Source organism: Balaenoptera borealis (assembly GCF_965194805.1).
Source record: "Balaenoptera borealis genome assembly, contig: HAP1_SCAFFOLD_2261, whole genome shotgun sequence".
NCBI classification, from domain to species: domain Eukaryota; kingdom Metazoa; phylum Chordata; class Mammalia; order Artiodactyla; family Balaenopteridae; genus Balaenoptera; species Balaenoptera borealis.
Window position 1 is genome coordinate 26,174 of NW_028122028.1, and position 22,585 is coordinate 48,758.

A 22,585-nucleotide genomic window follows, 5' to 3' on the forward strand; every position below is an offset into this window, starting at 1 on the left:
AGTGTGGCAGGCACCAGCCACACATGGCTTTTGAGCACTTGCAATGTGCCTAGTCCTAATTGAGATGGGCTGTAAGCATAAAATATACAGCAGGTTTTGAAGACCTGTACAAAAAAAGAATGTAAAATATCTCATTAATAGTTGTTTAATATTGGTTATATGTTGAAAGGACATTTTGGTTGAATAAAATTTATTATTAAAACTTATTTCACAACATTCCCCCCCCCCCTTCTTTTAAAAATAGGAATAGAAAATTTAAAACTATATATTTGGTTTTCATTCTATTTCTGTCGGACAGTGCTGGTCTGGATTGTTGGATGGACAACTAAATAAATTTAACAGTGAAACTCCTCTGGTGCCCTGCAGTATTCGTATTTATTGATGTTGAGTCCCTCTTTTGGTTGAAAAAGACAGTGTAAGAACTACGTTAGGGTCTCCTTGTTAGAGAAACTCATTCTCCCCTAGTCTGGGCTCCCTTTCTCTCCCAGATATTCCTAATTCATCCCTGGGTTATGGGGTTTAAACATCCGTGCCGGGTTGGTGTCTGCTTCTGAATGGAAAGGGAACTAGCATTTACTGCAAGTTTACTGTGTGCTAGATGCTTTATGCTGACTGTCCCCTGAAAGGTAGAATATCCCCAGTGAGACTTAAGAGAGGTTAAGTGACCAAAGATGGCACCACTAGTGAGAGACTGAGCCTAGACTTGGACCAGGGTCTGGCTGGCTCTGGAGTTCTTCCCTGCTTCATGCTGCCTTTCCCTACCTGCCGCTGCTGTCCTGTACCTGCGGCCCACAGTCCCATGTCCCTCCTGGGACTTCTCACACTTTAATTTGCATACAGATCACCTGGGGGGTCTTGTTAAAAAATGCAGATAATGATTCAATAGGACTGGTATCGGCCCAAGATTCTGCATTTCTGACGAGCTCCCAGGTGATGGTGATCTGCTGGCCCATGGACCACACTGAGTAGCAGGGTCTCCACTGTTTCCCTTGGTTTCAGACCTGCTGCCTCTGCTTCCAGAGTGATCTGATTCTCCAAGCCTTGCCTGACTATGGGAACTCACCCTCGCTTTGCATGTGATGCCAGTGAGTGCAGCTGGGGTCAGCCCTGGTTTTCAGCCATGGACGCCCAGTCTGGCATGAACACTGATTTCTGGGTACACGGGGTCTGACTGGATCCTCAGTTTATTCTTGTTCCCACATACCTGCGTTACTTCAGCTTTATTACCTTGAGCCCTTGGCATCGGTAGTCTGATGAGACAGAAGGTGATTTTAATATTGAGATGAGATCCAGGAGATACACGACAGGGGTACTACCCATTTCAAGTCATTGTGATGTAGACTCTCAGGCCTTAAATCAACACGTAAGAGTGACTGGGCCATGTTTGGATCAGGGACTTGGGATCTGATGGGAGGTGAGGACTCAGAGCTGTTAGCTATTTCTGCCTCCATACCTGACAGGGAATTGGGTGACTTGTGACTTTTTCTTAGAGTGGGAGTCCTAATGAGCCGCCTCCCAGGGCGGTGTTGAAGAATGGCTAATCACCACCACCTGCTTGTCCAGCGCATGATGAAGGCAACTACCCTGGAGTCCTTGGATCCAGATGCCTTGGGAAAGGTCACCCCAGGGCCTGGGCCAAACAAGAAATTGAGTTCTAGGAAGGAGTTTGGTTATGTGTTTGAACGGTAAGAGACTACAGAACTGTAGTTGGTGTGTTTCTAAAATGGGGAATGGACATTGATTAAATTAGTTGTAAGGATAAAATGGTATCTGTTCCATGAGATAGGTTGCCACCCCATCTCTCTACAAGAAAGCCTCCCATTTCACAGAAATCCTAGTTGAGTTTTAGATCTTACTGGACATTTGGACACTGAGAGTTCTATGATACATGGATCCAGCACATTGAATACGATTTATTAATTGTTGGCTAAATCCGTCAGCTCCTTGTTTCGTGCAGAATCCCTGCCTGGGGTGGTGGAGGTATGTGTCTTGGGCCTGTGAGTGTGTCTTCCGTGGTGTCACATTGCCGTGCGGGGAGCAGGGACAAGGCTGGGCATTCAGGACGGGCACGGCCATGGAGACAGCCCTGGAGAAAAGGGTTGGAACCGTGGATGTTAATCTGAGTTGGGGGTGAGTTCAGGATGTAGTGGGGTAGTGAGTCAGAAGCCTTACTGGAGTATGCCAGGAGTCAGCGTCAAAGACCAGGCAGATAGACGTGCAGAGAACATCGGAAGGCAAAGCAAAGATGACTGGTCCCCAGTCCAGTGAGCTAGGAAAGAACCAGGAGTGCACGGCCTGCAGAGCAATGGGTGTGTAAGTGTACGGGACCACAGGCATCAGGAGATGTGCATGACCTCTGTGCTCATAGGAGAGCCCCACGGGATGATTGTGGAGCGAGTGAGTGAACAGGTGAGTGAGTGAGGACAGTATGAGATACAGTGCCCATGGTCCCTGGCTAACTGAATCGGAACCAACCTTATGAGGTGGCCTTCACTTGGGATGGTGACAGCCAAGGACAGCTCAGGCGGCCGAGGTGAGGAGATGGATTGGGAGAAGCAGTAGCTCCTTGTAGACAAGATTCACATGGGAAGGCACTGCAACACTAGATTGTTTGGAGTTTGCTTGACTTTAGAGGACACACGATCAGGACACGGCTGTTTAAACCAACACCATAAGAAAGGGAGCTAACTGTTGGGCCCCAGCTGCTGCCACGAGGACCTGAAACCGGGAGCTCAGACATCATCTTGCTCTAAGATTATTCTGTGCTCTTTTTAGGGCCGTGTGTCCTCAATTGTCTCTTTGTGCCTCTTCCTTGGTACAGCGGCGTTCTCTTTCCTGAGCACGTGGCTGTCCCACAGCCCCTGTGTCCCCGCGTCCTCGTTGAAGCCGCCGGTGGACATCACCTGTGTTCCTCAGTCTCACTGCCAGTTCTCAAGACCAGAAACCTAATTGGTCCTGGTCTCATCCGCTGTGGCTTGGAGGGCAGGGTTACTACTGACCCTAAACGGGGGACAGTAGTTTCAGAGGAGGTGGCCAGTGGGCTTGTGAAACACCCTGAGGAATGTCTACTACAGTAGGGATCGTAAAGGCAAATGGATGCCGTGTTAGCTATCTTTGGTGTGTGTGGTCCAGGCATTCCCCATCGTACACTGTGATGCTCTCTAGAGAATGTCATCCTAAGAGCAAGATCTGGCGGCTGCCTTTGTTCTCACATTGGCAAACCAGTAAGTAGATGAGTAAAGGCTATGAAAATAAAGAGCTGCTCGTGTTTATTAGCGAAGTTCAACAAGCTGTAGGCCAAAAGGAGGCAGTGAAGGGGGCCACCTTTTATAGAATGTGCTCTTGTTCATATGTGACGGTGACGCTGCGGACCAGCTGTTGGCTTTTCCGGTCAGGATGGGTTCTCCTTGGTGTGTCCCGTCTTTCCTCCGCCCTCCTCTCTAGCCTAGAGCACGGGGTTGCTACATGACTCCGCCGTTTAGGGAGTGCAGTCTGTAGCATTGCCATAATTCATTATCGTCAGGAAATAGCTTACCCATAAACGAATGGAGTTTGTGTCAGGTTTTAACACTGTTCTCTGATAGGCTCATTTGGCTTCTGAAGGTAGAGGTGGGAGGAAATCGACAAAAAAGGAAACATTGCATGGAAGTAGAGGTTCCAGTAAAGATAAACTTGGGGTGCAGTTTTGAAAAAATGGAGGGATGGAGTTTTTACAAAAAGGGAAAGAAGATCCAAGGAGGGAAATGATGGGAAAGCTTAGCACTTGGCATGAGAAGAAAACATGTGCAGAGGACACCGAGCAGAGTTTTCGGGCTGGGACAGAGATTTTGAGGCAGGAAATGACTCAGAAAACAAGAGTTGCAAGGAAGATAGCTGAAGGGGGACTTGGTCACTTTGGGAAAGTGCAGTGAAGGAAACCGTGTCTCTTTGGAGACACTTTGGATTTCTGAATCATTAGGCCTCACAGCAACCCTGACAAGTGGGTGGCCTTAACCCGTTTTATGCCTGAGGCACTTGAGGCCCCAAGAATGAACAGATAACGCCAGGCTGAGTGGCCAGTCATTGTTGGAGTCGGTGTTCATACCTGCCTCTTTTGGACCCGACGCCTATACCCCTTTACATTCTTTAGTATATAGTAGCCAAGGTGTACGAGCTCTTTTGAGTGTAGAAATGGAATCTTTTCTCTATTTTGTGTTTACTCAAAAATCACAAAAACAGTATATTTAGCTTCCAGTATTTGCTCCATAAATGCATAGCACGTGCTGCTTGTCTGACTGTGCACTGGACTGGGGCACTGGAGGTAGGAAAACTGGCCGAATGGCTGGAGGAATTGTTCAAGCGTAATGTTTAGGGCCGGCCACTCCTGGGTGCGTAGATGTGTATCTGAGGGCTCGCGTGGCGGGTGGCGGAGGCTTGATGTGAGTGTATGAATGTTTGGGGCCCCTCATAGATGTATGTCTGTTTGGCAAAATGCAAGTCCGGTTTAGCTGTCCCAACGTTCATTTGAGGGAACGATTAAACACATGGTTTAGCACTTGAGTAATAATAATTAGGCTTTGCTAGTTTTGATTTAGATGACTCATAGATTTTTAAAAAAAATTTCTTTTCCTCCTAATCTTGGGTATTAGGGTATTGTTGACTTCTGTTGGAGTTTCAAATTTAACTATAACTTCTTTGGTTACACAGTGCTCTAATTTCAGGTCGTTGAGGATAGGAAAATTGTGTTCTGCCTCTGCTGGCTTCTTAGAAGACCTTGCTGGGCTGCCTTTCTGCAAGAGGCACTTGAGTGAAGGATGCTCATTATTAAATCCAGGTCGTTGTTGAGAATTCTGGTGGCATCTGTGTCCTTATCATCCGCTATTTGAGGGCATCAGAGCTGTGGCTGAATTTCTTCTAGGGCTTTCTCTATGCTAGAATCCTATCACTGGCCTTGTTTTGATGTTTTAATAACTCACATTAATATGTACTTACTATATTCCAGGTACTGTAGACAGCACCTACCTGGATTGTTTTATGTAATTCTCACAATAACTGGGGGGTAGATCTTACTATCTCCATTTTCTACTCAAGAAAACAGAAGCTTAAAGAAGTAACTTGCTCAGAATCGTGTAACTTTTAAAGAGCAGAGCCAGGACTTGCTCCAATTTGTCTTATTCCAAAGCCCAGGTTTTAGCTACCACAACGTACTGTGGTTTATAGGTGTCATTTCTATAGCTGATCAGTGGGAGGCTCAAATATCTTTGAGGTTCAAAGCCACGGCTTCTGGGTCAACCAGTATTTCTTCTATTGTCAAGATTCAGGAGGTGTGTCTTGTTTGCTGCCTGACACTGATGTGGCTATGGCTATTGAGAGTAGGTGAACATTAAGAGATACCTTGGTCCTCTGATTTTTCTTCCTTTACCGTGAACGTGTGCCTACCTGTGTGCACGTGCATTTGGCAGCACAGATAGCCTCCTCTTGGCAATACTTACAGAACCAGCCAAACACTGTTTTTATAGTCTTTTCTATAGCAGAGTCCCTTTAGAAATACTGCCTTCTTGTTCTTCCTCCATATTTGGAGATTTGTTCTCTTGTTCTTTCCTTAAGTCGTCTTGGGTCGATGCAGAGGTGCCCCTGGAGAGGAAGTACCAAGAAAAACATGGAGGTAGAGTTGTTCAGAAACATGGGCAGGAAGAGTCTCCCTCACACTTGGCTCCAGAACTCCTATTTCCTAATACCGTCTTCCAAGGAGGATAATTGATTAGACCTTGTTTCAAATATGTCCCAAAGATGTCTCACCCTGAAAGCTTCCAGCATCAGATAAGCTTGGGTAGCGTTCCCAGCCTGGGCATTGGATCCCCACAATGAAGTTTCACCCTAGAAGTTCACATCAACTCTTGCAAGTTCAGAGAAGCCTTAAAAGAAAGGTGTGTGTGGGCTTCCCTGGTGGCGCAGTGGTTGAGAGTCTGCCTGCTAATGCAGGGGACACGGGTTCAAGCCCTGGTCTGGGAGGATCCCGCATGTCGCGGAGCAGCTGGGCCCGTGAGCCACAAATACTGAACCTGCGCGTCTGGAGCCTGTGCTCCGCAACAAGAGAAGCCATGATAGTGAGAGGCCCGCGCGCCGCGATGAAGAGTGGCCCCCGCTTGCCTCAACTAGAGGAAGCCCTCGCGCAGAAACGAAGACCCAACACAGCCAAAAAAAAAAAAAAAAAAAAAAAAAAAAAAATTAAAGGTGCTAATAATTAAAAAAAAAAAAAAAGGCCATACCCTTAGCTCTTAAAAAAAAAAAAAAGGTGTGCGTGTGGATGTTTAATCCAGCACTTCCCAAATTCCTAGACTGTAGAATCCCTTCTTTCCCCTTTTTGGTGGAAAATTGAATAGCAGGAGGAGCATTCTTGGGGGACCATTGTTCCAAGCTGTCGGTTATCTTTGATGAAATTAGTAAAAAATGAGGGAGGGCCTTGTGAGAAATAAACAACTTCCTCCTTCTCCTTTTAATATAACATAGCGTTGGACAAAATATGATTAATTCTCTTTCTCTGTGTTTTCCTGTTTTCTGTCTACTCCAGGAAGAGAACTTTAAGTGAGTTTTCTTTTAAAGTCAGCAGCCTGTAGACGTGCTGTGAATGATAAGCTTGGGGGATGCCCTCAGTCATGTTTTATAGATGAAAGAACTACCTTTCATAAATCCAGAAATGCCTTAAGTGAATTTGGTATCTAGCAAGACTAGGCAATGGCCTCATTTTGGAATTCAGGACCAGTTGTGATAACCCTGCCGGGAGCCCCTTTGTCTACACCCTTCCTCAGCTGGTGGGAGAGGAAGTGGAAGGGTAGCTGGAGTGGTGACGCCACCCTCTGTAGGCTGGGAGGGGGCTCTGGTGTGCATGCCCAGGGGAGCGGGTTTATCGTGATCTTAGGAGGATTAGGTGTTGGTGGCAGGAGAACAGGTGATAACGGGAATGTCTGTTCGTGCAGAGCAGGGCTTTTCACCCTCAGCACTAGTGACATTTGGGGCTGGGTGGTTCTTTGTCTGGGGGCTGTCTGTGCAGTGTAGGATGTTCAGCAACGTCCCTGGCCTCTACTCAGTACCCCACTGGGTGCCAGTAGCACCCCTCGCCCCGCTCCGAGCTGTGCCGACCAAAAACGTCTCTGGACATTGCGAAATGTCTGTGGTGGTAGAGGAGGGGCAAAATCACCCCCGTTGAGAACCACTGACTCAAAGCCTTGTAGCAAGGACGACACTTCAGAACTGGGGTAGTAAAAATTCCAAAGGAAAGACCTCTGAGGGACGCCAGCAAGCACGTGTGGCTGGACTGTAAAATCCGCAGAGAAGAGCAAGATACCTTCAACTGCTAGTGCCCGCCTCCGTGTTTTCTAATGCTGGAAGTCTCAAAAATGTTTGCAAATAGTTTAGTATTTAAAATAAAAAAGTTGCTGGTAAAATGAATACAAAACAGCAAAAAATAGAGCCGCTGGTTTGATGGGAGCATTTCAGGGACAAAGGCTTCTGTGCAGGATTTAGGATTTTTGTGCAAAAATCTGGAAGGCTTATTCAGGTGACAAAGGAAAATTACTTTGAAGTTCTCCTGTCTGTACTCTCAAAATGTCACCTCTAATTTAGAAAATCTATACTTTGCTTCAAGCTAGAATTATAGAGATGCTACTAAAAAGTGTGGCATTTATAAAATGCCAAAGGAGTGCTTCTGAAGCCTTCATGAGTTTTTCTCTTAAACCAGGATCTTTTGTTTTTAGTACTTAAATGGGTCTGTAAGTGATTTCTTAGTTTTGAAATAATTGGAATTCACCAAACACGAAGCATTTTGTATCCAACTAATAGCAAAGAAATTTAGAAATTTTTTTCTTGCTCTCTCATCATTGAAACTGTTTGAATAACCCACTTCAAGCAGAGGCTGTAATGACTTTTTCTGAAGTTTATTAATGGTGACAGATTTAGCCCAGACCCTTTCAGTATTTCTATAAACTCATTGACAAATTAGTGAATTGCCGGCACAGGGGCCCTTTAGTTAAAAGAATGTGGAATATCCAGTGGGAGATAGAGCGCTTGCAAAAGTGCCTTTGACAGAATTGCCAAGGTTGATGATTCTGACTCTCCCCAAGTTCATAGGCAATGTAAACTTTCATCTACTTCCCTGTAGGTAAGAGATTGTGAAAATGCTTAGGTGGGTGAACTTTGAAAACCATCCTGCCCCTGCCTTCCATCCCCTGCCCTTTCTGGATTCAGGTGTCAGATGTTTAGTGTGAAACCTAAGCCTTTTTATGAACTTTACATATCTATAAATTTTACATATCTATATGTGTAAATGTATAAAATGCAGTATGCTTAGTTTACATATCTATCTGTATAAACATGTACAATGCAATATGCTTATTTTTTTCTTTTTGATTTTAGTGTAGTGTATATATTGTTTTAGGAACTGATTTTTTCCCCCCCACTAAATGGTGTATCTTGATCGTTCCATGTCAGTATCTATAATAGCTCTACCTTACTTTTAATAAGTGCATAGCACTCCATTAGAAAGGATGTACCATAAACAATGTGAATGTACTTAACACTGTTGAACTGTACACTTAAAAAATGTTTAAGATGGTAAATTCTATGTTATGTATATTTTACTGCAATTAAAAAAAAAAAAGAATGTACCATAATTGATATAATCATTTCTCTGCTGATGGACATTTACACGTTTTCCAGTGTTTTGCTGTATTACAAATAACTGTGCACCAAACATTTTTATACAGATGCCCCTCACTTTGGAAGATTTTATTTCTCTGGTTTAAAGCTTTGTGCCTGTGCACTAAGATCAATGACATGTCTTCCAGATACAGCAACTAGAATCCTGGCCCTTTTTCCCTTGGGAGTAGCTAAGGAAAGAGCAGGTTTTTCCTTCTGGACTTTAAGAATTTCTTGGTTGTGAGTGTGGTTTTGGAGAGAGAATCCCACAGTTTGTAATCTCCTCAGTTGAAGATTTTCTTTCATTAAACTTGGAGGGTGTCTGGGCAAGCCCTTTGCCCTGAACACCTGTTTACTGTCTCGCACCAGATATCTGCAGAGACGGTCAGCCCAGGTAGATGACCTGGTTCCCAGAGGCATTCCTGGAGGTGAAAGGAAGGCCACCCGTCGGGAAGACCGGTGGCTGAGTTTCAATAACCGGGTTTGGCCGGCCGGTGAGGGGCTTACTCCTTCACACAGTTGTCTGGGCAGAACTGAGCCAGCTGTTCAGACGCAGGGCTTTGGTATTTGGTCAGCTCTGACTTCGGCCTTCAAGCTTTTCTAGCAGAGCCGTCATGTTGAAATGCTAACCGGAGGGCAGCCCTGCCCTTCAAATTTACATTCTGCTTTCTAAAGAAAAACACAGGACAGGTATTTTTGGAAGCTTTGTGTATTCGGTTAAGTAGATATTCCACTGTTTAAGAGCCTTAGCACTCACGGCAAGTCAGCACAACTCTATTTTTGACTCTTGAGCAGGGGAAGAAAACATCAGTCCTGTGGATGGCGTGGAGTTACTTAATTTGGGTATGTCGGATGCGGGTTCAGTCACGGGGCAATCCAGCACCCTGAGTCTCCCGCGCTTGGTGCTGCGGAGGTGGTCTGGTGGCAGAAGAGGGACATAAACTGGTCCTCGGCAGCAGTTCGGGACCTGTCCCCTCCCACTGGGGCCTCCACAAAGCCAAGCCAGAACCCCAGGGCTGAGCGCGCAGGAGCCTCTGCCCTGCGGGACGTGCCAGTCGTGGTGAAAGTGTCCTTTCCCAAATCCTAGGACCATGCTGAGCGGTGGCGGGGGGGTGTGGGGGTGTGTGTGTGTGAGCTGTGGTTAGTCCCACTTCCTGAGGAAGTGACTGAGGGTGAGCTCTGTGAAAGCTGCTTTATCCAGGAGTCCCACGTGGCCAGCCGGGGAGGAGCAGACATCCCATGCAAATCGATTGTCCTCTGAGCAGGGGGCTTTGAAATTAAAGGAGCCCTCTGCAGACATCTTTCTGTTAGTTCTGCTTGATCTTTTTGTGCTTCGCTTTCAAAAATTATTTCTTGCTGCTCTGTCATTCCAGTTGTCTTTCTGTGGATGTCCTATACCTGGGTAAACAGAAGATGGAAAGAGCAGGACTTTGTCTTCCACAGAGGGTTCTCTGGGATTATGCTCTGAGCTAAGTTATGAAAACTCAAATGCATTTTAAAGGAATGTAGTCACTTGAATAATAAAACACAATTTTCATGGGATATTTAATCTTCTGCAGGCAGACTCAGGATAAAACTCCTGGGTATTCATTAATAAAGCAAAATGCGGAAAATGGGGCATTTTGGAACATTTTAGCAAACTGCAGACTAAAATCAAATATTAAATCAGTTAACTCCATGTGAAAGTAAAGAACCACTTCTGATGTACCCTGTCATGGCTCAGTGTTGCATATTTTCTAATTTTGTGAATATGAAATAGAATATTTTCATTTTGAGGTTAAAAAAAATGATTATGTGATTCAGACTTTTCCTTCTCTTTTTCTCCCGTCTTCAGCATATTGTGGACCATATTTTCTCTTTCCTTGATTTTCCTCTCTTCCTTTCCTTCTTCCCAAGCATTTAGATAACACTTAAGAGCTAAAAGCTCTGAAGTTAGGTAAGTGGAGGTGAATAAACTCCTCGTGGGCTCCCCGTTTCCAGGTGGGTGCCACATATAAAGAAGGGTGCTTGTCAGGGTGGACCTTCCATCCAGCGGGCTGTCTTTCTTTTACTTTTTCTTTATATTACTTTTCCTTGCCTCTTCATATATATATATTTGACTTTATTTCTATAAAATACAGTTATTAAGAAAACAGCATCACATTAACTTGTACATTCAACTTGAAAGGGCATTTTCCCAGACTGGAGCAGGTGCTTAAGAAATATAAACTCCTAAGTAAAATGAAGTACCCTTGTCAGTGCTCCACTGTCATAACCGGGGCATATCCAGATGTTCCTGTGCCTCGGGCTTCTACATTCTTCCCTACTGTTTTTCACCAGAAGGGTGGTTATTACCTCTTTAATGACTTCTAGTTATTCTTTTGACCTTTAACTGTACCTGGTATCTGCTTGCTAAAATCTCCGTGACTCTGAATTGCCCTGTTAAAGGAATTCTTTTTTTTTTTTTAATTTTTATTGGCGTATAGTTGCTTTACAATGTTGTGTTAGTTTCTACTGTACAGCAAAGTGAATCAGCTATACGTATACATATATCCCCTCTTTTGGATTTCCTTCCCATTTAGGTCACCACAGAGCATTGAGTAGAGTTCCCTGTGCTATACAGTTAGGTTCTCATTAGTTATCTATTTTATTTTATTTATTTTAAAAATTTTATTTATTTAATTTTAAGATATTTATTTATTTATTTGGCTGCATCGGGTCTTAGTTGCAGCACGTGGGATCTTCGTTGCGGCATGCGGGAATCTTTCGTTGCGGCACGTGGGCTCTTCGTTGCGGCACACGGGCTTCTCTCTAGTTGTGGTGCACGGGCTCCAGAGCATGCGAGCTCTCTAGTTGCGGCGTGCCAGCTCAGTAGTCGCGGCCCGCAGGCTCTCTAGTTGCGGCGTGCCAGCTCAGTAGTCGCGGCCCGCAGGCTCTCTAGTTGCGGCGTGCCAGCTCAGTAGTCGCGGCCCGCAGGCTCTCTAGTTGTGGCTTGCAGGCTCAGTAGTTGCGGTGCGCAGGCTTAGTTGCCCTGAGGCATGTGGGATATTAGTTACCCCACCAGGGATTGAATCCACGTCCCTTGCATTGGAAGGCGGATTCTTAACCACCGGACCACCAGGGAAGTCCCAGTTATCTATTTTATACATAATGTCAATAGTGTGTATATGTCAATCCCAATCTCCCAATTCATCACACCCGCCACCTTCCCCCAAAGGAATTCTTCCGCCCCCTTTTTTTGAGAAATTTAAAAGTACTTTGTACTTTAAATTTAAATTAAATTAAAATATAATTTAAATTTAAAATTAAAAATTATGAGGTACATATCAAGTACTACCTACATTCCTACCAGCCACTATTTTAACTGTGAATATCTTTGTACACATGTTCTGTTCCCTCCCCCTCTGTCTCTCTGTTCAGCCCTCTTTTCTCCTCCTTTCCCTCCTCCTCCTGCCCTTTCCTCCTTTTTCCTGGGACCTGGGACCTTTGTACTTAAGGATATTTAAAAAATCACCAGATAAAATGGATTATGGTTTATAAATGGGGTTTTAAAGTTTTTTTATACTTGGTTTTGGTCTATTGTTTTGCATATGTCTTAAGACTTTTTACTTAAAATAAGAATTTATCTATACCAAGTCTGAGGTACCTTGGAAAGTTGACTAGCTACCTCATTCTGTCTTTCTGACCAATGCTTTTTATTGTCGACCATACCATTTTCTGTCTCATCCTGGCATGATGGGATATTAAGTGCCAGCCTCAACCAGTTTGCCCTCTCTCCTGAGGCTTGGTGAACTCCTGGGTTCATACTTTGCTTGACTTGGGGGAAGTAGTTGATTGCCTAGATAAGATTTCCTTCAGGCTAAGATCCTTTAAGGAAAGTGAAAGTGAAAGAGTACCAAATATCAGGCATACTTATCCGTAGGCAAGCCTAGTTTACTATGAAGTCAAGAATATGTGGTCTCTTGATGAATGGAATGACAGAAATTGTTCTTTGAGACATGGTAAACATAAGGGTTATGCTTTAAGAGCGTGAGTAAATGGTTTTAATGTCTCTGTTTCCCTCATCTTTCACTTTATCACATGAGTTAAAAATACATCTTCAGAATTTTAAAGCAAATGGGTGAAACTCAGCACTGTATATCTTAAAGGTTATTTTTTGAAGTGTTCTTGTTTTTACAAGAATTCTTGAAGAGAAAGTTTTCTCTTGCGGTTCTGTGCTTTGGCAAAGTCTTTTTGGAATAGATCAAAGTCGTATTTTAAAAGGGTACTCCTGGACAAATGTATGCGTTGAAATAACATGGATGTATGTCTGTGACATAATGGAAACGTGTATAGACATAGAAAGTTGTCTGATATATTGTTGAAGGTAAAAAAAGCCTATTATGTTAAAATTATATATGTGTTTTTATGTTTATGCTTATATATGCATTTAGAAGTCTGTATCCCATATATTATCAAGTGATTCAAGTGGGCCTCCTGGAGACTTTTACTTTCTGTTGCTTATACTTCTGTGTTTTTTTTTTTTGTTTTTTGTTTTTTTAGAATATTGGCAAAAAGCATATACTACTCTTACAAGAAAAATGTTTTAAAAATCCAGGAAAGAAAGAGAGGCATTTTGAATAAATGGCAGCCTGTTGTCTAAATAAAGCTCTTTTCAAAGATGCTACCTGGGCATTCGAGTTAAGACTGATTCTAAGGACGACATAGCAATGTTCACATAGAAATTTTATTTATTTATTTATTTATTTATTTATTTATTTATTTATTTATTTATTTATGGCTGTGTTGGGTCTTCGTTTCTGTGTGAGGGCTTTCTCTAGTTGCGGCAAGCGGGGGCCACTCTTCATCGCAGTGCGTGGGCCTCTCACTATCGCAGCCTCTCTTGTTGCGGATCACAGGCTCCAGACGCACAGGCTCAGTAATTGTGGCTCACGGGCCTAGTCGCTCCGCGGCATGTGGGATCTTCCCAGACCAGGGCTCGAACCCGTGTCCCCTGCATTGGCAGGCAGATTCTTAACTACTGCGCCACCAGGGAAGCCCCACATAGAAATTTTGAATCTTAAGAGGTTGTGTTGGCTGGAAGGTCCCTGAGTGGGGGGTGAAAAAGACAGAGGAGGTAGGATACTATTACTGCAGCGGAATTCATGCAGAGGGACTCAAGGTTCTGCTGCTGATGAATGAAATGGTGGGGTTCTTGCCCTATCGTTTCTGTAGTGTTCATTACACAGAACGTCTAAGGAATGCTTGTCAGTAAACTGAGAGCAAGTTGGTTATTCCAGGCTGTCAAATCAGCAATTTCTAATTTGTACTTCAAAGAAAAAAAAAGAGTAATTAGAAGTTTCTCATTACTTTTAGACATCAGTGAATCTTTTCCCATTGTGGAGTAAGTTAATGGTTAGCTTTCAGAGATGAGGTAATTAGGAAGCTGTATACATTTTTGGATCTAAGTGCTTATTACTTAATATATTAGAACTGCTTGAAGACCTAGCTTCCTTGTGAAATGGTTGGCTTTAGTATTTTATCTTTAAAGGGTTTGTTTGGCCTATGCATCTCTGTGTGGAAGCCAGAGAGAGCAGTGATTGTGTGGGGTAGAATGGTGGCACCGTTTTAATTTAACTGTGGATCAGCTGGGTGGTTCCAGAATATCCTAATCCTTCAGGAAAGTCATCAGAGGTCACTGGGTTTATTGTGGCTTTGTCCTTCTCCTGTACTTACTGCCTTTGGTAGTGCGATAGAAGAGCCATTTCCTCTGGTTCTAGACTCAAACCGCTTAGAGAAGGAAGAGATGCTCCACGGCCCTGCACTGTCTTGCTGGTACCTCTGTTGTGGATCCCCATTGTCTTCTTGCTCTTAGTCCATCATTTGTCTTCTCATTATCAGCACTTTTGCAAAGAAGCATAAATCCATGATTTTCATCTTGGAAAGCCTTCTGTTTAGGAAGTGTTTAAATAATAAAATAAGTGAAAATAATATTCTCATTAATCAAATCCAATAAACCATGGCTCGCTCTGGGTATTAATTTGCGAGGCTTTAAGACTATTGACTTCCTTCCTCTTCCTGAAAGAATTAATTAATCATTTGCTTTTTCTGCAGTTTTTTAAAAAAAAAATAAATTTATTTATTTATTTATTTATTTATTTTTGGCTGTGTTGGGTCTTCGTTGCTGTGCACGGGCTTTCTCTAGTTGCGGTGAGCGAGGGCTACTCTTTGTTGCGGTGCACGGACTTCTCATTGTCATGGCTTCTCTAGTTGTGGAGCACGGGCTCTAGGCGCGCGGGCTTCAGTAGTTGTGGCATGCGGGCTCAGTAGTTGTGGCTCGCACGCTCAGTAGTTATGGCACGCGGGCTCAGTAGTTGTGGCTCACGGGCTCAGTAGTTGTGGCACGCGGGCTCAGTAGTTGTGGCTCACGGGCTCTAGAGCGCAGGTTCAGTAGTTGTGGCGCACAGGCTTAGCTGCTCCGTGGCATGTGGGATCTTCCCGGACCAGGGCTTGAACCCGTGCCCCTTGCATTGGCAGGTGGATTCTTAACCACTGCGCCACCAGGGAAGCCCTTTTCTGCAGTTTTGATCCTCCCTTTACTCGCTTCATTGTCGGGCACTCCTTGGCATTTTATGATCAGAACTAGCCTATCAAGTTTTTCTGGATACTTTGGCAGTTTTATCTAGGTTAATGTTGTGCCCTACCTGGAATATTTTAGACGTTAATGTACATTAAAGTTGGGGGGAGGTGCTACTGGAATCATAAGAACTGTGTTGTGGGACTTGGAAAAAAGTTAATATCCCACAGGAAAGGGCAAGAGAAATTGTACCCGAATTTTCCTCTCTTGTCTAATGTCCGTGTGGCACGGGGCCAATGAGCAGAGGCTCTAATTGGGTTCTTCTGTGTAAATTGTCACTAAATTTTGACCCCAATTGGCTTGCCCCACTTGGATTGTCTGACAGCGTGTACCAATCGCAGCCGGCATCGGCGATGTTCTGCAGAGACTAGGCGTCTTCTGGACGCCTGGCCGTCTCTGCTTTGTGTGGGGCTCTCTGCTTGTGAATAGACTTCTTTCTTTCTTTCTTTTTTAAAATTTTTTTGGCTGCACCTCGCTGAGGGGCTTGCGGGATCTTAGTTCCCTGACCAGGGATGGAACCCTTCTCCCCTGCAGTAGAAGCGCGGAGTCCTAACCACTGGACCGCCAGGGAATTCCTAGACTCATTTCTTGAACGTGGTATTTCCCAGAAGGCATGGAGCACCTCTGAGATGTTCTCCAAGGAAAAGAAGGTCCAGAGGTCAAATAGATTTGGGAAACATTTCGCACTCCAGCTCTCCTTTGTGATTCAAAATGCACGTTACTCTGTTAAAGATCTCAAAAGGAGGTGGGAATAAAGATTCCCACGTTTTGTGGAACGTTTTGTGGTAAAGAAGCCAGTTTAAACTTCGTTTAACCATTGGACCCTAGAATCTTCCCTCCCTCCTAATATCTGTAAAGAGAACACATTTTGGGGACTCGTGATGGTGGGAATCGTGTTGAGGCTGCCTCTCACCAGCTCACCCGCCCGTCGCGGGTACCTCTTCTCAGCCCACCAGGGACGTCATATCAGTACCTGGAAATGTATCATGGTGGGAGTATTTAAATCACAGAAATGGATAAAAACTAAAAATCAGGACTCCCCACCCCTCAGACTGCTGGTTGTTAAAGGTTACAAGCCCTCTGCTGATAATCAGCCCATTTCCCCAAAGATGTTGCAAAAGAGAACCAGACATTAGAATACATTTCTAAAATCTTCATTTAAAAAATTGATTGTAACTTGTTCTCCCTGTTCGGTGCAGCAGGTTTTTTTTTTTGTTCTGTTTTTTAAATTGTGGTGAAACACACATAACATAATAGCTTTCATTTTAACCGTTCTTCAGCGTACAGTTCAGTGGCATTAAATGCATCACCCTCAACAAACTTCTCCATCACCCCCAACAAAAACTCTGGATCAATTAAACTGTCACTCTCCCTTCCCCTCTTTCCCCAGCCCCTGGTAACTTCTGTTCTGTGTTCTGTCTCTCTGAATTTACCTATTCTAGGCACCTTAGATAAGTGGAAAGTATAGCAGTTTTTTTCTGGCATGTCTGCTGTGACCCAGCCAAGCCATCCCCGGTGTCCGGTGGGAAGGAGGGTTGCAGCACATACGTGGGACATCCTCGGTCATATGCATCTTTATATTCCTCCCCCCTGCACAGTTTTTGGTCCGTATATATGAATCTCTTACTGTAAGCCACCTCAGATCCTTCTTTAGAGGTATTATATAGATAAAACAACATATGATATACATAAATGTTGAAAAGACCAATAACTTGGATGGACTGGAGCAGGTTGGGACTAATCAGAGAGAGGTGTCTTCAGGAGGCTCTGAACAGGAAGAAGATAGAGTAGGCTGAGGAATAGAGCATATGGAGATAAACCAGCAAAAGAGGGCTTCCCTGGTGGCGCAGTGGTTGAGAATCTGCCTGCTAATGCAGGGGACACGGGTTCGAGCCCTGGTCTGGGAAGATCCCACATGCCACGGAGCAGCTGGGCCCGTGAGCCACAGCTACTGAGCCTGCGCGTCTGGAGCCTGTGCCCCGCGACGGGAGGGGCCGCGATAGTGAGAGGCCCACGCACCGCGATGAAGAGCGGTCCCTGCACCGCGATGAAGAGTGGCCCCCACTTGCCTCAACTAGAGAAAGCCCTCGCATGAACCGAAGACCCAACACAGCCAAAAATAAAATAAAATAAATAAATAAAGTAGCTATAAAAAAAAAAAAAAAAAAAAAACCAGCAAAAGAACAAGTTGGGAGACAAGATCTCAGCCCTGTGTGACCTTCCATTTTAAAATGGGCAGCCTGGTTAGCTAGAGACATAAAAGGCTACACAGAATATATTCTTCAAAGGGCCATAGTTTTGTTCTGGGGTCAAGTCTTCGGTTGTAAGCCTTTTTCTTTTTTCTTTCTGTTTCTACCCCCCAGGACGTCCTGGACAGAAACACAAAAAATTCTCTGGGTTGGAATTTCTCTTTGATATTGGTCCTGGTCTAAGGGGGAATTGTTACTCACATTTCATTATGTTTGCTCTTAGACTTGGTAAGTTTGACAGAACAGTTAAGCTGTTTCTGAATTAAGCAGTTTTGTAAGTAGGTATTTTTTTCAGAATATAGATCATCCAAAAAGTAGTTGAATGCCAAAAGCTTTTCTTCTCTCCCCGTTTTTCCTTCCCTTTATTTATGTATTTATTTTTTGAATCTATCACTGGATAGACCATCTCTCTCTCTCTCTCTCTCTCTATTTTTTTTTTATAAATTTATTTATTTATTTTTGGCTGCGTTGGGTCTTCGTTGCTGCGCGCAGGCTTTCTCTAGTTGCGGAGAGCGGGGGCTACTCTTCCTTGCAGTGCGCAGGCTTCGCATTGCGCTGGCTTCTCTTGTTGCGGAGCACGGGCTCTAGGGGCGTGGGCTTCAGTAGTTGTGGTGCTGCACAGGCTTAGTTGCTCCATGGCACGTGGGATCTTCCTGGACCAGGGCTCGAACCCATGTCCCCTGCATTGGCAGGCGGATTCTTGACCACTGCGCCACCAGGGAAGTCCCTCCTTCCCTTGAGTTTTAACTCTCACTTGAGTAAGGGTCTTCTAAAAGCATTGAGGTTGGGGAAGAGAGACCTAGCAAAGAAAAATACATCTAAAAAATTCTTTCTGAATACTCATGACACCTAATTTTGGAATCGAAAATGACTATTTTGGGGTTTTCAGTTATATAACATTTTGGGACAAATAATAGAATTTGCTGTATTTCACTGTAAACAATTTTGAGACCACACTAAGTGCAGTAACAGCCTACGGGTTACAATCAGTGAACTGTTTTCATATTTGCATTTCTGTTTAGGAAAAGCCATGAACACATTTGATGTATTTTTGGAGAAATGAGGCTTGAGGAACAGAGGGATTTTTGAGTTGTTTACATTGAGGAAGGAGATGTGAAGTTAAGATGGTTAATGATTTTTAACAATTTAAATTTTTTGTTGAAGTAGTACATGTGTACAGAGATTAAAAAAAAAAAAATCAAACAGTACTTTCCAGTCCTTATCCCTGTAGGCCGTCAGTGTCAACTCTTTGATCTGTTCTTCCGTTATTCTCATTGCAAAATAATATTCTTACACTGCTGAATTTGGACTTCTTCATTTTAGAAATAACCTTCTGGCTGTCTGTTCTTGTAGGGATGATGAGCCTGGGCTGTGGACGCAGAAGGTCTGGGTTCTCGTCCATCCTCTCCCCTTCACTGGCCATCTCGTCCTTGAGCAGCCGCACTTAAACTTTCCCTGCCTGATACATAAAACAGGGATGATAGCGATAATGATAATAATGGCCCCCAGGCCTGCCCTTAATGTTGCAGGGCCTGGGGTAAGAGCACAAAAGGAGGCCAGACGGCTAAATATTTAAAAGGGATAATGAAATATTTAAGAGATACATTTAAATATTTAAAAGGTATATACCATATGCCTAAATATTTGAAAGGTTTAAATCAAGCTGTGGCTATGGCCTGGCCCCTGTTTTCACCCAGGGCCTGGGAGCCTGCTCCTGCGGTGTCTCCCTCAAGACCCGGAGTCTGGAGACGCCCTCATCCTTGGAGCAGCCGCGTGAGCTGAGTGACGGCAGGAACCTGCACGGGCGGCCCCGCCGGACGCTGGCCCTGGACCCGCTGAACCAGCTGTAGACTAGACTGAGCGGCTCAGGCCTCCCAGGGATCCTGGCTGTGGGTGGATTCTCCCAGTGGGATAATCGTCTGGAGCTTCTTCTGACTGAGACTTATCCAGGCAGTTGTAAGCACCTCCCCAAACCTGCACCTTCTAGGCAGGGGGGCCGCGGGGGCCCTGCCACCCCGGGGCAGAGGCTGCGATCTGCACGCAAATGCCCCTCCCTCACTCACCCCATCTGTCTCTTTCCCATGATTCCCATTCACTCAGCCAGTTTCCAAAGTTAAAAAACAACAGAAACAAAACTTGGCTATGAGACTGAAGAAAGAAAAAAGAAACACCTCCGTGTTTAGATAAACGGGTTGTATGAAGCTCGAGCCCAGGGCAGAGGCTCCTTTTGTCTGGAGGCAGAGGTACTGAGCGCCCCTGGCCGTTGCGGGGAATCACAAGCAGAGCTCTCGCCACGGTGCCTGCGGCACAGCAAGTCCTGTACTGTTGTTTGCTGTGTTTCTTAAATTTTGGGTGTTCTGTAACTATGCTGTGGTGGACATTTGTCATATGAGGTGCTGGGCCATCAGAGGTAGAGGCTTGCCAGGTTAAGCCAAAAAAAAAGAAAAAAAAAAAAGATGCCCAGATAAACAATGGAATGTACTTCTAGGGAAAGACTGATTGTCGTTTATCTGAAATTCAGATGTGTCTGGCAGCTCTGTGAGGACCCTTTCAGTCTGAGACTTGGCTCCTTTAGTCTTGGGAGATATATTCCTATATTATTTCTTTGATAATATCGTCTCTGTGTTTTCTCTTTCTGAAGCACTCTTATTAGATGTTGGACCCGCTGGATTGAACTTTTACTTTTAATGCCTTTTCTCTCCTATTGTCCAGATCTCTTTTCTAGTTCTACTTTCTGAGAGATACCCTGATTTCCTTGACTTTTTTTTTTTTACCTGTTTTATCTTTTATTTCAGTTATTAATATTTATTCTTTCTAAACATTCCTTCTTGTTCTTTGGGTGCTGCTTCTCCATAAGTTCCTGCTTTTTTCCTCTGAGGGTAGTGTTTGCGTACGTACATATGTTTCTCTACTCTTTGAGGCATTTCTGTCCTCATTTTGCTCTTTTATTTGTGTGTTTACTTTGGTCTGTCTTGTGTGGGAGGCTTTCCCACAGGTCTGGTGATCTTTAAGGACGAGGCTGTGGCAAGCTCATTGGAAGCTGGGCCCGCCCAGACCCGTCCTTGGGCTTCTCTGTGATCAGTCATGGAACCAGACTCTCCACTGAAGGGTCCCACACATCAGCACCTGGAGCTTTCGTTTCTCAGGGTCCATTCTTCTGCCTGGGGAATAAACTTGGCTTGTGGCCTTAGGGGTGGAGGAAAGGGAAGGCTAGGCTTTTCCATCTCCTACCTCACCATGGGGGCTCTGAATCTTGAGCCTCCATGGCTTTGGTTAACCCAGAGAATTTTCCTCTTGCCCTTCCCCCAGCTACGCCAGGTGGCAGAGGGTCAGGGCATCCTCCAAGGGCTCTTACAGGGGCATGCCCATCATACAAGGACATGCGGACTTCATCTACTCCCTGTTTTCAGCCCCACCCCACTCCTTCCATATCTGGTGTCCCCTTTGCTGATTCCAAGGCCTGAGCTTCTTTGAAGTCCCTGGGACTAACTGTCCTCTATGTCTGCAGCCCCCTCCTGCAGGACCTTGGGATATAACTTCTCGACCACTGTCCTCTTCCTTTTCCCAAAACTTTACTGGTGTCTTACGTTGGCTTTGGCTCCATTCTCGTGGCCCTATCCTGTGGGTGTATACTGTATATTTTTGGTAACAACTTTATTGAGATACAGTTCACATACTATACAATTCACCCATTTGTACCATACAGTTCAGTGGTTTTTGGTCTTTTCACAAGAGTTGTGTAACCGTCTCCACAGTCAGATATAGGACCTTTCCATCACCTCAAAAAGAAACCCTGTCTGTTGGTGGGAATGTAAATTGGTGCAGCCACTATGGAAGACAGTATGGAGGTTCTTAAAAAACTAAAAATATAGTTACTGTATGATCCAGCAATCCCACTCCTAGGCGTAAATCTGGAGAAAACTAACTCAAAAAGATACATGCACCCCAGTGTTCAAAGCAGCGTTATTTACAATACGAAGACATGGAAGCAACCTAAGTGAATATTGACAGATGAATAAAGAAGATGTAGTATATGTATACAATGGAGTATTACTCAGCCATAAAAATGAATGAAATAATGCCATTTGCAGCAACATGGATGGCCCTAGAGACTGTCATACTAAGTGAAGTAAGTCAGACAGAGAAAGACAAATATCATATGATATCACTTATATGTGGAATCTAAAATATTATACAGATGAACTTATTTACAAAACAGAAACAGACTCAACAGACATAGAAAACAAACCTGTGGTTACCAAAGGGGAAGGGGAGTGGGGAAAGAATAAATTAGGAGTTTGGGATTAGCAGATACAAATTACTGTATACAAAAGAGATAAACAACAAGGTCCTACGGTACAGCACAGGAAGCTATATCCAATATCTTTAACCTATAATGGAAAAAAATATGAAAAAGAGTAGATATATATGTAGAACTGAATCACTTTGCTGTGCACCAGAAACTAGCACTACATTGTAAATCAACTATACTTCAATTTTATTTATTTATTTAGTTATTAAAAAAACTTTTTTTTTTCATTTATTTTTGGCCATGTTGGGTCTTCGTTGCTGCATGCAGGCTTTCTCTAGTTGTGGTGAGCGGGGGCTACTCTTTGTTGTGGTGCGCGGGCTTCTCATTGAGCTGGCTTCTCTTGTTGCAGAGCACGGGCTCTAGGTGTGCGGGCTTCAGTAGTTGTGACACATGGGCTCTGTCGTTGTGGCGCATGGGCTTTGTTGCTCCGCGGCATGTGAGATCTTCCTGGACCAGGGCTCAAACCCATGTCCCTTGCATAGGCAGGCGGATTCTTAACCACTGCGCCACCAGGGAGGTCCCTCAATTTTAAAAAATAATAAAGTAAAATAAAATGGAGTAAGAAAAAAAAAACCCACAGTGCTTTTTAGTTGTCACTCCCTAGTTCTCCCAACTCTCCAGCCCTAAGCAAGCACATATCTACTTTCTGTCTGTATATGCTATTTTTATCTTTTTAAAAATACTTTTAATGTCATCTTTGTAGGATTTCAGGAGGGAAGGGAAAGAAACTCATGAATTCAGTCAACTTTCTTTTGT

The 22,585-nt window shown here is 44.2% G+C and overlaps 1 long non-coding RNA gene across 2 annotated transcripts in view; it reads left to right on the forward strand.

Annotated features, from left to right (window-relative positions):
* Positions 1–22,375, forward strand: part of LOC309622361 — a 33,257-nt gene extending 10,882 nt beyond the window's left edge. The window contains exon 3 of one of the 2 annotated variants that reach the window (XR_014240752.1): positions 19,215–22,375. This is a non-coding gene — a long non-coding RNA (uncharacterized lncRNA). Of the gene's footprint in view, positions 1–1,490; positions 8,412–19,214 lie in introns of those variants that run through there. The other variant, XR_014240753.1, reaches the window with a different exon arrangement.
* Positions 22,376–22,585: the final 210 nt, after the last annotated feature.